Here is a 13,864-nt window from a genome sequence, read left to right as displayed (position 1 = left end):
AGTCGGAGGGAGTACCGTCCGAGACACGACACACACGTCAACTTACCTACAAAATCATCTACCGTGACATCATTCCCTGAAGCCAACTTGTTACAGGAGAAAATGAGTATATCCCTCTTCTAAGTTAGGAAAAAACAATCCGCCTTCAAACTGGAGTGACTTTAACGAACAGAGTGTGCATGGAATGGCTGCCACCCGATGTTAGTATATACCTGATACAGGTGCGCCAACTGAAGCGACCTCTGGCGACAAACACGAACGCTATTCGGTGGGCGGTGCCCCAATGCTATTTCAGCTACCGGTTTATTTACCTGTTGAACTAACACACCTAGTTTCAGTTTGAAATGTATAGTTGCCCAAACCAGGACAGTTTATCATGACATATACAACTCGCGTGCGACTCGAGAGATATTATCACATTGCCATGCGAGTTAACTATCTAATCGGACCGAATATCTCGACCATCTTCAAGTTGACGGTGATATACAGAGGCGAATAAGTCGGTCAAGGCGATTGTAACGGCTTTGTCTTCTGGCACAGTTGGAGATACAAGCCATTGTTTCTTTTAACTCATAGTAAACCTTGGAGGTACATTGTTGTGTACAGTTGGGTTATATGATATGATACTAGTGTTCTGGATTCTCAGAGTAAAATGAAAGACTGCTTTGGTGCTTTCCATGAACTTTTTATGGAGGTGAAATAATCTTATTAAAAATAGCCAAACAAAAACTGCCGTTGCAAACAGAAGTGTATTTATGTATTGCTGTGTTTTACAATATTCATTCTCTGCTATTAAATCGACGATCTGAAGGTGGAGAAGAAATTAAATGCAGTTATTCAAACGGCTAATTAAAAAGCCGTCTGAAAACTGATATTTACAATTTACAGAATGTAAATAAAAAACACTTAAATGTAAATATTAAATATAAGCTTTATTTATTTTACAACAATTATAAAACAAGTTATATTTCTACAGAATGAGCAAACAAAGTAAAATGTAATCCGTATTTAATTTATATAATTGTCATCAGGTTTAATTGGCTATCAGCCTTTTTGATTTTCATATATTTTCCTATAAACTACAGACTACAGGCTATTGGTCATAGATCTATGACATAATCAACAGATATTAGGCCTGCTGTAGACTAACACAAGAAAACAACCATACAGACTACGGACTGAAAGTCAGTCGATCAACAGGTATGTGACAACATTCTGCAGGTCCTATCGCCATGCTATCGTAACGTAAATATTAGTGTTATGACTTGGGTATATATTCGATCATGTACTGTCCACTTGTCATCACGTGAAACTGTCATACCTGTCACCTTTCTCCTGATGCATCATATGTGTCACTACGTACATAGTCACCTAAAGGGGGCTCCTAGGCGGGCCGTTCTTCCCATGTGAGGGGAAAGCATGTAGTCCTCATAACAGGGGACTACCTAGTCAGGCCGTCCACACTATAGAGGGAGGAACAACACATATAGTCCTCAGTACAGGGGGCTCCTAGTCAGGCCGTCCACACTATAGAGGGAGTAACAACACATATAGTCCTCAGTACAGGGGGCTCCTAGTCAGGCCGTCCACACTATAGAGGGAGTAACAACACATATAGTCCTCAGTACAGGGGGCTCCTAGTCAGGCCGTCCACACTATAGAGGGAGTAACAACACATATAGTCCTCAGTACAGGGGGCTCCTAGTCAGGCCGTCCACACTATAGAGGGAGTAACAACACATATAGTCCTCAGTACAGGGGGCTCCTAGTCAGGCCGTCCACACTATAGAGGGAGAAACAACACATATAGTCTTCATTACAGGGGGCTACCTAGTCAGGCCGTCCACACTATAGAGGGAGGAGCAACACATATAGTCCTCAGTACAGGGGGCTCCTAGTCAGGCCGTCCACACTAAAGAGGGAGGAGCAACACATATAGTCTTCATTACAGGGGGCTCCTAGTCAGGCCGTCCACACTAAAGAGGGAGGAGCAACACCTATAGTCCTCAGAACAGGGGGCTACCTAGTCAGGCAGTCCACACTATAGAGGGGGTAGCAACACAAATAGTCCTCATTACAGGGGGCTCCTAGTCAGGCCGTCCACACTATAGAGGGAGTAACAACACATATAGTCCTCAGTACAGGGGGCTCCTAGTCAGGCCGTCCACACTATAGAGGGAGAAACAACACATATAGTCTTCATTACAGGGGGCTACCTAGTCAGGCCGTCCACACTAAAGAGGGAGGAGCAACACCTATAGTCCTCAGAACAGGGGGCTACCTAGTCAGGCAGTCCACACTATAGAGGGAGTAACAACACATATAGTCCTCAGTACAGGGGGCTCCTAGTCAGGCCGTCCACACTATAGAGGGAGGAACAACACATATAGTCTTCATTACAAGAGGCTACCTAGTCAGGCCCCCGCACTATGGATATAGAGAAAGAGGGTAAAGCAACCCTTACAGTCATCGGTAGAGTGGATGTCCATACCCATAGTAAACATATGCAGATGGGGGGGGGGGGACATATACACTATAGTCGTCGTCATCATCAGACGGAGGTACACAACACAACGGTATTGGTGATGAGGTAAATAATGATAACACGTTTCAGTACACAGGTAAAACGCACCTATAGCTGACCACAGGGCATAACTAGTTATCTGCAACCACTCTTAATTCTATGTGTGGGGAGGGGGCTCACACCTGTCACTACAGCTGATAACAATACAGTATACGTAGGGTGTTACTGGATCATAGCTATCACGCCACAGGTACAAGGATCTAGAGGTTCACCGTCAGTTCGACATACCATGTACATGTGTTAGATGGGGATGCAGAAGATACCTGATCACAGGTAAACATTGGGCACATGCAAACTGCAACTGACCACAATCCACGTGGAAATTGGGATGAGTGTATAGGCGTTACCGATGATTAAATGGTTCAGATGGGTCCCTGTTCGGATATAATCGCGTCTGAGACGCTTAACATATATATTAAGATGTTAAATATATGTTAGAATATTGCAGGCGGTTGTCAAATAGGACCTTCTTAATCAAATCTCTGTAGCTATTACCTGACAAAAAAGTTTCAGTGTTGAGTATTTATTATAGTAAATACGTCCCCCTGGATCTGATTTATATATCTTTCTATCTATATACTTACTCTGGACAGATGTGACATCCAAGATATCATCACATTGAATCATCAAACCAGTTTTTAAGTTATGATGAGGTGTTGTTGAATGTGTGCCCGGGGGTCGTGGCGTAACGAATGTAATAAACACCGACACAGACTTGTGCATAATATTTGTGTATGTGTCTATACCTAGTTAGACATTTCACTATATGATCTGCTAGGGCTTAAAGTATTTAACGATCTTATCATTATATCGATCCATTAAACGCTCGGCTACTGTTTTATATGTGACAAATATTCACATGACTTCCCCATTGTACATGTGTCTTCTCTGTTGTACATGTGTCTTCTCTGTCGTACATGTGTCTTCTCTGTTGTACACGTGTCTTCGCCGTTGTACATGTGTCTTATCGGTTGTACACGTGTCTTCGCCGTTGTACATGTGTCTTCTCTGTTGTACATGTGTCTTCTCTGTTGTACATGTGTCATCGCCGTTGTGCACGTGTCTTCTCTGTTGTACATGTGTCTTATCGGTTGTACACGTGTCTTCGCCGTTGTACATGTGTCTTCTCTGTTGTACACGTGTCTTCTCTGTTGTACATGTGTCTTCGCCGTTGTACATGTGTCTTCTCTGTTGTACATGTGTCATCGCCGTTGTAGTCGTGTCTTCGCCGTTGTACACGTGTCTTCGCCGTTGTAGTCGTGTCTTCGCCGTTGTACACGTGTCTTCGCCGTTGAACACGTGTCTTTTCCGGTGTATGTGTGTCACCTCCGTTGTACATGTGTGTCTTTGTTACCATGTGGATAAATAATCGTATCTTGTGATTTTGTGATGGCAAACATGAAAATATTAACTGACAAGTTATACGAAATATGGTATCAATCCACTGTGTTGTTAATATACCAAATACGTACTATTTTCTCCCAGCTTGATCCAAATTGCCCTGTGACCTTTACTTCTGACATTGACCGGTCACAGGAGCTCCTTTCTTTAGCCATTTCACACTTTGCTAACATTCGTAGACTTTCAATTACATTGTTTTTCAACAAAATTCAAACGGATGACCTTTGAAAGAAATGGATGTTTTGAAGACAGTTTTCGAACTTTGAACAAGTGGCATTGCGGCACTGACCTTTGACATCTCACTTATACAGCAAATGGACATTTCTTGTCTTGCTAAGCAGTTATACCAAGTGTGATCGTATGTATATTTTGTTATTTTTTGTTCGAGAGTCTTTTACTGAAAACAAGTTAAGGCACAGAATTTCATCCTCCGCAGCCTCGCTATCATTAAAGAAGCAAATCTTGTTGATTATGAGAGACAATGAACTTTTAGAAATTCTGCAAACACTATACATCGGTATTCATGCATAAAGATACTTTAACAAAGTACAATCACATCAAAATGTGTGTATGTCTTTATAGGGGAGTATCACAGATATATCAGGTAAAAGGATTTTAATGTTATCAAGGACATTATAACGATATTAAAGACAATATCATGATATAAAAGACATTAGCATTACATCAACGAAAATATCATGATATAAAAGACATTAGCATCACATCAACGACAATATCATGATATAACAGCCATTAGCATTACATCAAAGACAATATCATGATATAATAGACATTAGCATTACATCAAAGACAATATCATGATATAACAGACATGAGCATTACATCAAAGACAATAATATTATGATATAAAAGACATTAGCATTACATCAAAAACATTTAGCATTACATCAAAGACAATAATAGCATGATATAAAAGACATTAGCATTAAATCAACGACAATATCATGATATAACAGCCATTAGCATTACATCAAAGACAATATCATGATATAATAGACATTAGCATTACATCAAAGACAATAAAATCATGATATAAAAGACATTAGCATCACATCAACGACAATATCATGATATAACAGACATTAGCATTACATCAAAAACAATATTATGATATAACAGACATTAGCATTACATCAAAGACAATATCATGATATAACAGACATTAGCATTACATCAAAGTCAATATCATGATATAAAAGACATTACCATTACATCAACGACAATATCATGATATAAAAGCCATTAGCATTACATCAAAGACAATATAATGATATAAAAGACATTAGCATTACATCAACGAAAATATCATGATATAAAAGACATTAGCATTAAATCAACGACAATATCATGATATAACAGCCATTAGCATTACATCAAAGACAATATCATGATATAATAGACATTAGCATTACATCAAAGACAATATCATGATATAATAGACATTAGCATTACATCAAAGACAATATCATGATATAATAGACATTAGCATTACATCAAAGACAATAGCATGATATAACAGACATTAGCATTACATCAAAAACATTTAGCATTACATCAAAGACAATAATAGCATGATATAAAAGACATTAGCATTAAATCAACGACAATATCATGATATAACAGACATTAGCATTACATCAAAAACATTATAACGACATCACATTCAATATAATGATATTGTTACGCATTTAGTAGCCGTTTAATTGTTCAAAGTATACAGATGATTAGCTATGCATTTTATCGTTTGTGACGTAGTGTTTGTGCCTCCGCAGCCGGCTGATGCTGACCTTGGGTCAAATTTAGCAGGATTTATGGCCAGTTTAACCTTGTCGTGTAGGGGTCATATTTAGCAGGATTTTGCTAACTTATCAACAATTTTAATGTAGCAGGAATTTGCTAAGGGGACAGATAATAAGGTAGTCAAGTTTGGGAGAAGGAGAGTAGAGTTGGGGAGTTGGAACAGAGGAGTAGGGATGGAGAGTTGGAACAGAGGAGTAGAGTTGAAGAGTTGGAATAGAGAGTAGAGTTGGGGATTTGGAATAGAAAAGTAGAGTTGGGGAGTTGGAATAGAAGAGTAGAGTTGGGGAGTTGGAATAGGAGAGTAGAGTTGGGGAGTTGGAATAGGAGAGGAAAGTTAGGGAGTTGGAATAGAAGAGTATGGTTGGGGAGTTGGAATAGGAGAGTAGAGTTAGGGAGTTGGAACAGAGGAGTAGAGTTGGAGAGTTGGAGAGAAAATGTTGAGTTAGGGAGACCGAGTTGGGAGGTCTAGAGACATAGAGGAGAGTTAGAAAGTTGGAGAAGTAGGAAGTTAGTAAGAATAATCGTTTTAGTTGTAGTCTTAGGTCTGTTTAGTCTTGCAGTTGATAGTAGGAGATTAGCTAAGAGTGGAGAGATTGCGTTCACAATGGTGAACACTTGTATATCATATGACGGATTAAAATACTTGTGTTGTAAATAAAGTGTAAATATCAATGTACGTACTTATTGTGTTGTTCAATTAATTTGAACTGGTGGCAGCGGCGAAATTGTTACAGTAAGTAACACGTTGGGATATTCTAGAAACGTAACAATATCACATATATTATAACGATATTAAATACAATATAATGACATCACATTCAATATAACGATATCAAATATATTATAACGATATTAAATACTATATAATGACATCATATTCAATATAACGATATCACATATATTATAACGATATTAAATACAATATAATGACATCACATTCAATATAACGATATCAAATATATTATATCAATATTGAATACAATATAATGACATCACATTCAATATACCGATATCAAATATATTATAACGATATTAAATACAATATGATGGCATCACATTTAATATAACGATATCAAATATATTATAACGATATTAAATACAATATGATGGCATCACATTCAATATAACGATATCAAATATATTATATCGATATTGAATACAATATAATGACATCACATTCAATATAACGATATCAAATATATTATATCGATATTAAATACAATATAATGACATCACATTTAATATAATGATATCAAATATATCATAACGATATTAAATACAATATAATGACATCACATTCAATATAACGATATCAAATATATTATAACGATATTAAATACAATATGATGATATCAAATATATTCTAACGATATTAAATACAATATGATGATATCAGATATATTATAACGATATTAAATACAATATGATGGTATCTGATGTTATCACACGTAGTTATAATGATATCAAAGACACTATGATGAAATTATGCATACAATTTATCGTGAAATATTGCAATATTCCACTAAATATTGAAATATATTGCAATATGAAAGTTGCTTCCCTAATCACAGATATAGTAGTGATGTGATGACCCCTTAGGGAATCGCGCGTGGTGGTACAGTGACCGCACGGCTACTACAATACCGTACAATATAGGTTTGGTTAGACTGGCCACCGTCTCTAGAATATTAAATAATTAAGAATTTTATTTTTGATCACTTGGATGTCTGATTCTAGATTCAAAACTAGGGGGAGATAAGCTAGTAGTAAAATGCAGTCGAGAATTTCTTCATAAAAACTTAGGGGCTGGTGGCCAGTCTAGGGTTTGGTATGTAGATACAGTATATACATATAGGTACATTTTTTAATACACGTTTACACGAACTTTGCACTGTTAGAACACATATCAGTCACATGTAAGTATATATTTGCACATAAGACATGAGATGACAGACATTCAGTAAATTATCGACTTCCTTGCTTACATGCGTTACCACATGTCCTCTATTTGGTCCGATACTACAAACCAAGTTCAATGTTCACGATGAAAAATGGTCAGATAATCATTATACAGCATTATTGGCGTAGAGACGGAGTACACTGGCCCTGAGCTCGAGGCGACAGTGTACCCTTTAGTGGGGACGTGTTGAGTTGCTGGCTAAGCTTGTATCTACATTCACAATGACCTAGGTATAAAGGATATAATTCAGTCTTATTTTACACCCATAACACAACAGTTTTTTTTCTCTATTCATGTCGAATTTCATTTGAATAGTAAAGATGAGATATCACGTTTCTAGAGGGGTCCAACAGGTGATTTCTGTTATAAGGAATAGTTTGGCAAAATGTTTATAACAATATATAATACCGATTAAATTGAACTCCACAAAAGGACAGAAGAAATACAGATTGTTTTATTGAACGATAATGTTAACATGTATTAGATCTTGTCCCCGATATATAGAAATGTATCCCCTCGCCCCTCGAACAATGTCGGCCCCTCCCGGTGTGAATCCCCTCCCAAACAGACACCAGACCTCGACTATTACTCGAGGACGACATTACTCCGATAGTCTCCCGGACCTTCCTTATGATATTACAATCCCTTATCGAGGCTACATCCGGGTTATTATGTCTTATCTGAGGGGGTCACATTCTCTGGTATGTTGTGCTGTGTGTGTGTGTTGGGGGAGGGGCATACAATCCTTCTCATTTCCGATGCCAGCGTCGTCTTAGGTATGGGTATCATTCCAAAGAGAATTTCCATATTCATACACGTCGAACTACATGCTAAAACCTCTACATTTAAAAAACATACTGAATTATTGTGGCATTGCTACTTACGGCGTGAAAAAGGAAACATTTCTTAACTAATGAAGCAAATGTTAACTTGTGCGCCGAATAGGTACAAAGGTATATTAAATGACCAACTACAAGGAATTACTACCTGTGACATGTTACAACCAGAGTCTATTTTCGATATCGATGGATTTGATCATTCCAGTTTAATGGTTTCGTTAATTTGAATTGCTATCTTCACTGCTAATATATAGTAGCATTACTACATTGTATCGGGATATAGATATCGGGCCTTATGTCACCATCCATAGACACATAGTGATAAGTAACACACTAATAAACCTTTAATGTACATAGCAACGTGTGGAGAAATCTCGTAGGTATACTATATCTATATTCTAATGATACACAGTTGATACACGTACTTGAAGTTGATACACGTGTAGTTGACACACTTGTCCCTACTACTGTAAAAACCGCACGCCTGGTCCGAAATCCGGATCAAACAAGAAAATCAGTGAAATTGACAGATTACGTCAGTGTATGCTCCTCGAAAAGGACTGGAATGAAGTGTGACATTAATGTGACCTTGACCTTTGGCGTACAAACCCAAACTCTGACACACTGCCTTCCTACCCTTCATCTATCCCTGAAATTACATAAAGCTATCATCAGCGAGTCAGACGTCATGGCCCAGACAGTGTATTTGACCGTTGACATCAATATGACCTTGACCTTGGATATAAAGACCAAATTGAAGTTTTCGACACAACTCCTTGTCATTCTACATTTATCTTTAGCTATCTTCAACTTATCAGAAGTTATGGTCAAGACATTCTATTTGACCTTTGGCCTTCATGTGAACTTCGTGTTATTCTTGGGTATACAAACCCCACAGTGGTACGCAACACGCCGCGTTATTATCTTACATATATCCCTTAAATTGTACTGATTTATCTTCAAAGAATCAGAACTTCTGGCGCGGACGATGCATTTTGCCGTTGACTTCAATGTGACCTTGGCACACGGATCCAATGGTTCATACACATACATTTCATGGAGTTATCTTCAGCGAGTCAGAAGTTATTGCCCGGACAATGAATTTGACCTTTTATCTTAATGCGACATTGACCATGATACAGAGCTAATTGTGGTAAATTAAATTCTACACACCACACACATTCTAAAGAAAGGTTAACAAAACTGATAATTAATGCTAAATTAAGTTTGACACAATTCTTTTATTCTAAAGTACTGTGATATAAGGTATTTTTGTGGGGTCCTCAGTTTCGTGTTATTCCCCCAACGTGTCATTTCGTGGGTACATGAATTCGTGGATATAACTTTATATAATGACTTTATGGAACTTTGGCTGTGGCTGAAGAATGCTAACGAAATTAACGAAATAAAAAAAACCCACGAAGATGAGTGATTTCGAAGTAAGTTTGACAAACTTGGCCTGCCATTGTTGACACCTGATGTATGACGTGTACAGGCTACTCCGTCCACACTGATAGAACCTCGTTCTCATGCGGGGTGACATACCCGATACATGCTTCTGTTAAGCTTGAAGAACACACCAACAGTTTTTTATGTACAGCATGTTTCTTTGTGAAATTGTTTAAGACTGATGTGTTGCCCTGGGGATCCCCCACACAGTTAATACCGGTTAGCCCCTCAGTGTGACTGATTGAGATAGACGTGTTTACTCGGGGTCAACATTGTAGGGATGCTAGACACACCACAACCACATCAACATTTACACACGTTTTTCAGCTGGAACATTAAACACTTTAAACAACGCCAGAGATAACACAGGGTTCATTAGGTAAGCGATAGCTGATTTCTACAGGTACCGTTATAGAATTGACCCAGCGAACATCCTGTACTCGTATCAAAATGGATCAAACGGATAGGGTATACTAGAGTATTTGCGTTTTTATTTTGTTGTATCCATTTATTTGTTTTTTCCTTTGTCTAATTGTTACTAAGACTGGTATGTTGTTGTTTGCTGTATAAGAAGAGATCGCTCGATCTCTCATGTACCATTCCCAACTGCGACAGACTGGATTAATGGAAACACTGAAGTAAAATTGAACCCAGTGTGTTTAGAGGTTATAGAAAACCATCCCTGGTGTCAACATACTATTTGGTTAAATACAAAGAGGATAGCATTGGTCTCTTGATTTATATCAGTTTTATTTCACTTGTTGGGTTAATATTATGATATTTTTTCGAGCGTTTTGCACAAGTGAAAATATGAAAACATATTCAACCCAAACCAAAAGTACTCTGTTTAATTATTATTTTTTGCTCTATAACGACATGGGTAAACAGATAGTCCTTCACCGCCAACAGATTGTTGAGTTAAGGAATGCCGTATTGCGATGTAGTGGCACAATAACTAACATTACAGATGTTTGTTGTTTTTCACAATATATATATATGCATATAACATCATCTTGATAAAGGCGTAGAACTCGAGTGACCTTGAATTTGCTGTTCTCTGATAGGTCGATTTGTGTAGAAAATAACGAAAAAAGTGTTATTTGTCAAAGTAGAAAAACACCAATTTTGATTTCGCCTTAACATTTTATATTTCACGGATAAAATTGTCATAAACAAACTAAAGACAACATTCTGACGTAAACCTATTACAGCGTCACTGCCTAGAAAGCCACTATTGAAGCGCCGAAGTCTACACGAGTTGTGTCCCCTCGGGTGCAACGCTGTGGCTGCAAAATGTTTGCTTCGCATAGGCAGAACACGATAAAATCTTGATGTACTTACATAAGCAAATCGCACTTAAAATTCACGGTCAATCGAGTTCTTTGTCTAATCAATACGCTTTTTGTATAGAATATAAATATTACGAGGCACGGTAGTATAGTGGTAGGACGCCGGACTCATGACCGAAGGGTTGCGGGTTCGAGTCACGGGACGGTACTGTGTTGTATCTTTGAGCAAGATACTTTACTCCGCTTGTTCCAGTCTACTCAGCTGTAAATGAATACGTGGTTGGGCAGTGCTAGAATTTTTGAATGCTAGCTGTGAGCGCCAAAATGGCAGCACCAGCTGTATGCTACCCAGGGAGTTGAGAAAGACCCTATAACTATGGATAATAATTTGTGAACCGCTTTGAGACGACCTACGAACTAGGTCGTGATAAAGCGGTATATAAGACCCTCGAATCATTATCATTATCATTGTTGATAAAATACTAGAAGTAGAGGCTACACGATACCCGGGGCACTCCAACCCTGGTATCCCTCCCTCGTTTTCGTCATAATTTTTCTTAATGTGAAATTACCGTTGAATATGTCAAGCCGCTGTTCTGGAGGAATCATTGGTGATCCGAGGTAGGGGTTCAGCGTAGGAGTGAAAGCATGGTTCCGGTGACGTCATTGGAATTAAACCGAAGAGACTCCTACGCTATAGGGGTTCGAACGCGTAACCGCCAAACTCAGACGCTCTAATAGGCTACCAAGCTTCTAAATGACCGGCGATAGACACGATCCAGTCCAGCTACAGTCACCAAAGTCCACTATACTCATCGTGGGACAATATACAAATGTATCAGGAGAAAGCGAAATGCAACGTCCAGACCGGGGTTCGAACCTAGACCTTCCGTACTCTAGACGGACGCTCTATCGTCTATTGAGCTACCTGGTCACGAAGATCGACCCGGTCCAGTTTCCCTACATTCCTCCCTCCTTTTTCTAAATCTTCGCCCACGAAGACACAACTATTTACAACCCAGGTTCGGGTATCCCCTTACCAAGCATACACCATATGGTTGAAACAAGGGTTGGTCACATGCACCACTATAACAGTAGAAAGAGAAATACATTGGCCAGACCGGGTTTCGAACCCGGGACCTTCCGAACTGTAGACGGACGCATTACCAATTGAGCTACCTGGTCGCCAACGATCGACCCAGTTCAGTTTTCGCTACACACGTATTTGGATCAGGGAAATGTAACGCCTAGGGTTCGAACCATCCGTTACCATATTGAAGTTATATGTTGTCGCTGTTGGTGATATTGTTTTGTCTTCAGTCTACGAGTCACATTAACCTGTAACTTCATCGCCGAGTGATGGTGCGTAAATGTAAGTAATATCATTGTCACTAACGTCAAGGGCAGTGTTTTTATTGTACATACTTTAATTTTGCTGTATTTCAATTTAATGTGCTGTCTATTATGATGTATGTCATTTTGTCGTACTGCACGATTAATGTGTATTTTATTGTAATATACTGTATTGTTATCACGTATGCCACTGTACAATATGCATCCTATTGTATTTGACTATTATTGTATACATGTATCATTGTACATTTGTAATAAACTGTATTATTTGTATGTGATTGTATGTCTACTCGCCGATGTGTCTTACACATGGAATCAAATAATCTGAATCTGATGGCTTTTGCTTGAACAAAGTACACTGCCTACTTCTTCTGTAGGAGGTAAGAGGTCCACATCATGTTTTGGTGGGGTGAACGTATTGCTGGTCGTTAGTTAATAACAACAATGTATATTACCTGCTATTGGAGATTGTTAGCGCCATTTCTCAGAAATTACCAGATATATCTTTCTCAAAATTCACATGTAGGTTCTGCACGGTTCCTGGTTGTGTAAAAGCAAGGTGGCTGACTGACAACCATCTTGAATTTGGAGGGTTGAAGTTTGTTATCGTTACTGGTTAAATTCAGTTGACAGATGTACAATTTTGTGAGCGACAGTTGAAGGTGTGGGGTAGGGCCAAGACGACGGTAATCTAGCCACATTACTGTAAGCCACTTCAACCATATTTGGTTGGAAGCATTGGAAGTGACGTCGAATAAAGCAGGAAAGGTTTGCCTATTCAGTTTGGAAATGGTCGAAATCTCCACCCTATAACGATATAAATGACTGCTAAGGGTATGCATGATGTTCCTGGGGTCTGACCCTACCCCTGGTAATTTTTTCCCGGGGTAGTAATTATGAAAAGGCTGATATCATCTCCTCATAACGATGTATACACTTGCTGGGCATGATAAGACGAACACAATCATGATATCAGAATTGACCCTGGGATCTTGTAACACCCCAGGTTAGCAAATATGAAACAGTTAAGATCATCTCCCTATAACCGGTAACAATTGCTATGCATGAATAGTTCCAATACAGATATGCTACCAGGTTTGCCTTCAGGGTCTGCCTCTGCACATAAGAACTTAATCCGTGGGAAATAACAAGGAACTGGTTCGTACAA

At 38.6% G+C, this 13,864-nt stretch overlaps 1 protein-coding gene and 1 non-coding gene across 9 annotated transcripts in view; both read right to left on the bottom strand.

Annotated features, from left to right (window-relative positions):
* The window catches only part of LOC110446470 (spectrin beta chain, non-erythrocytic 5-like), a 131,482-nt gene extending 130,751 nt beyond the window's left edge, over positions 1-731 (bottom strand). For 7 of the 8 annotated variants that reach the window (XM_021491638.1, XM_021491643.1, XM_021491644.1 and 4 more), the window contains exon 1: positions 47-731. The gene's annotated coding sequence lies outside the window, so the exon portion shown is untranslated. The remainder of the gene's footprint in view (positions 1-46) is intronic. The other variant, XM_021491642.1, reaches the window with a different exon arrangement.
* Positions 732-12,455: 11,724 nt separating this feature from the next.
* Positions 12,456-12,528, bottom strand: Trnac-aca. Its single transcript has one exon. It is a non-coding gene; the product is annotated as a tRNA-Cys (tRNA).
* Positions 12,529-13,864: the final 1,336 nt, after the last annotated feature.

The sequence above is a fragment of the Mizuhopecten yessoensis genome, unplaced genomic scaffold (assembly GCF_002113885.1).
Source record: "Mizuhopecten yessoensis strain PY_sf001 unplaced genomic scaffold, ASM211388v2 scaffold2699, whole genome shotgun sequence".
NCBI classification, from domain to species: domain Eukaryota; kingdom Metazoa; phylum Mollusca; class Bivalvia; order Pectinida; family Pectinidae; genus Mizuhopecten; species Mizuhopecten yessoensis.
The sequence above is the reverse complement of the archived record's forward strand: the minus strand, read 5'-3'. Positions and strand labels throughout refer to the sequence as shown.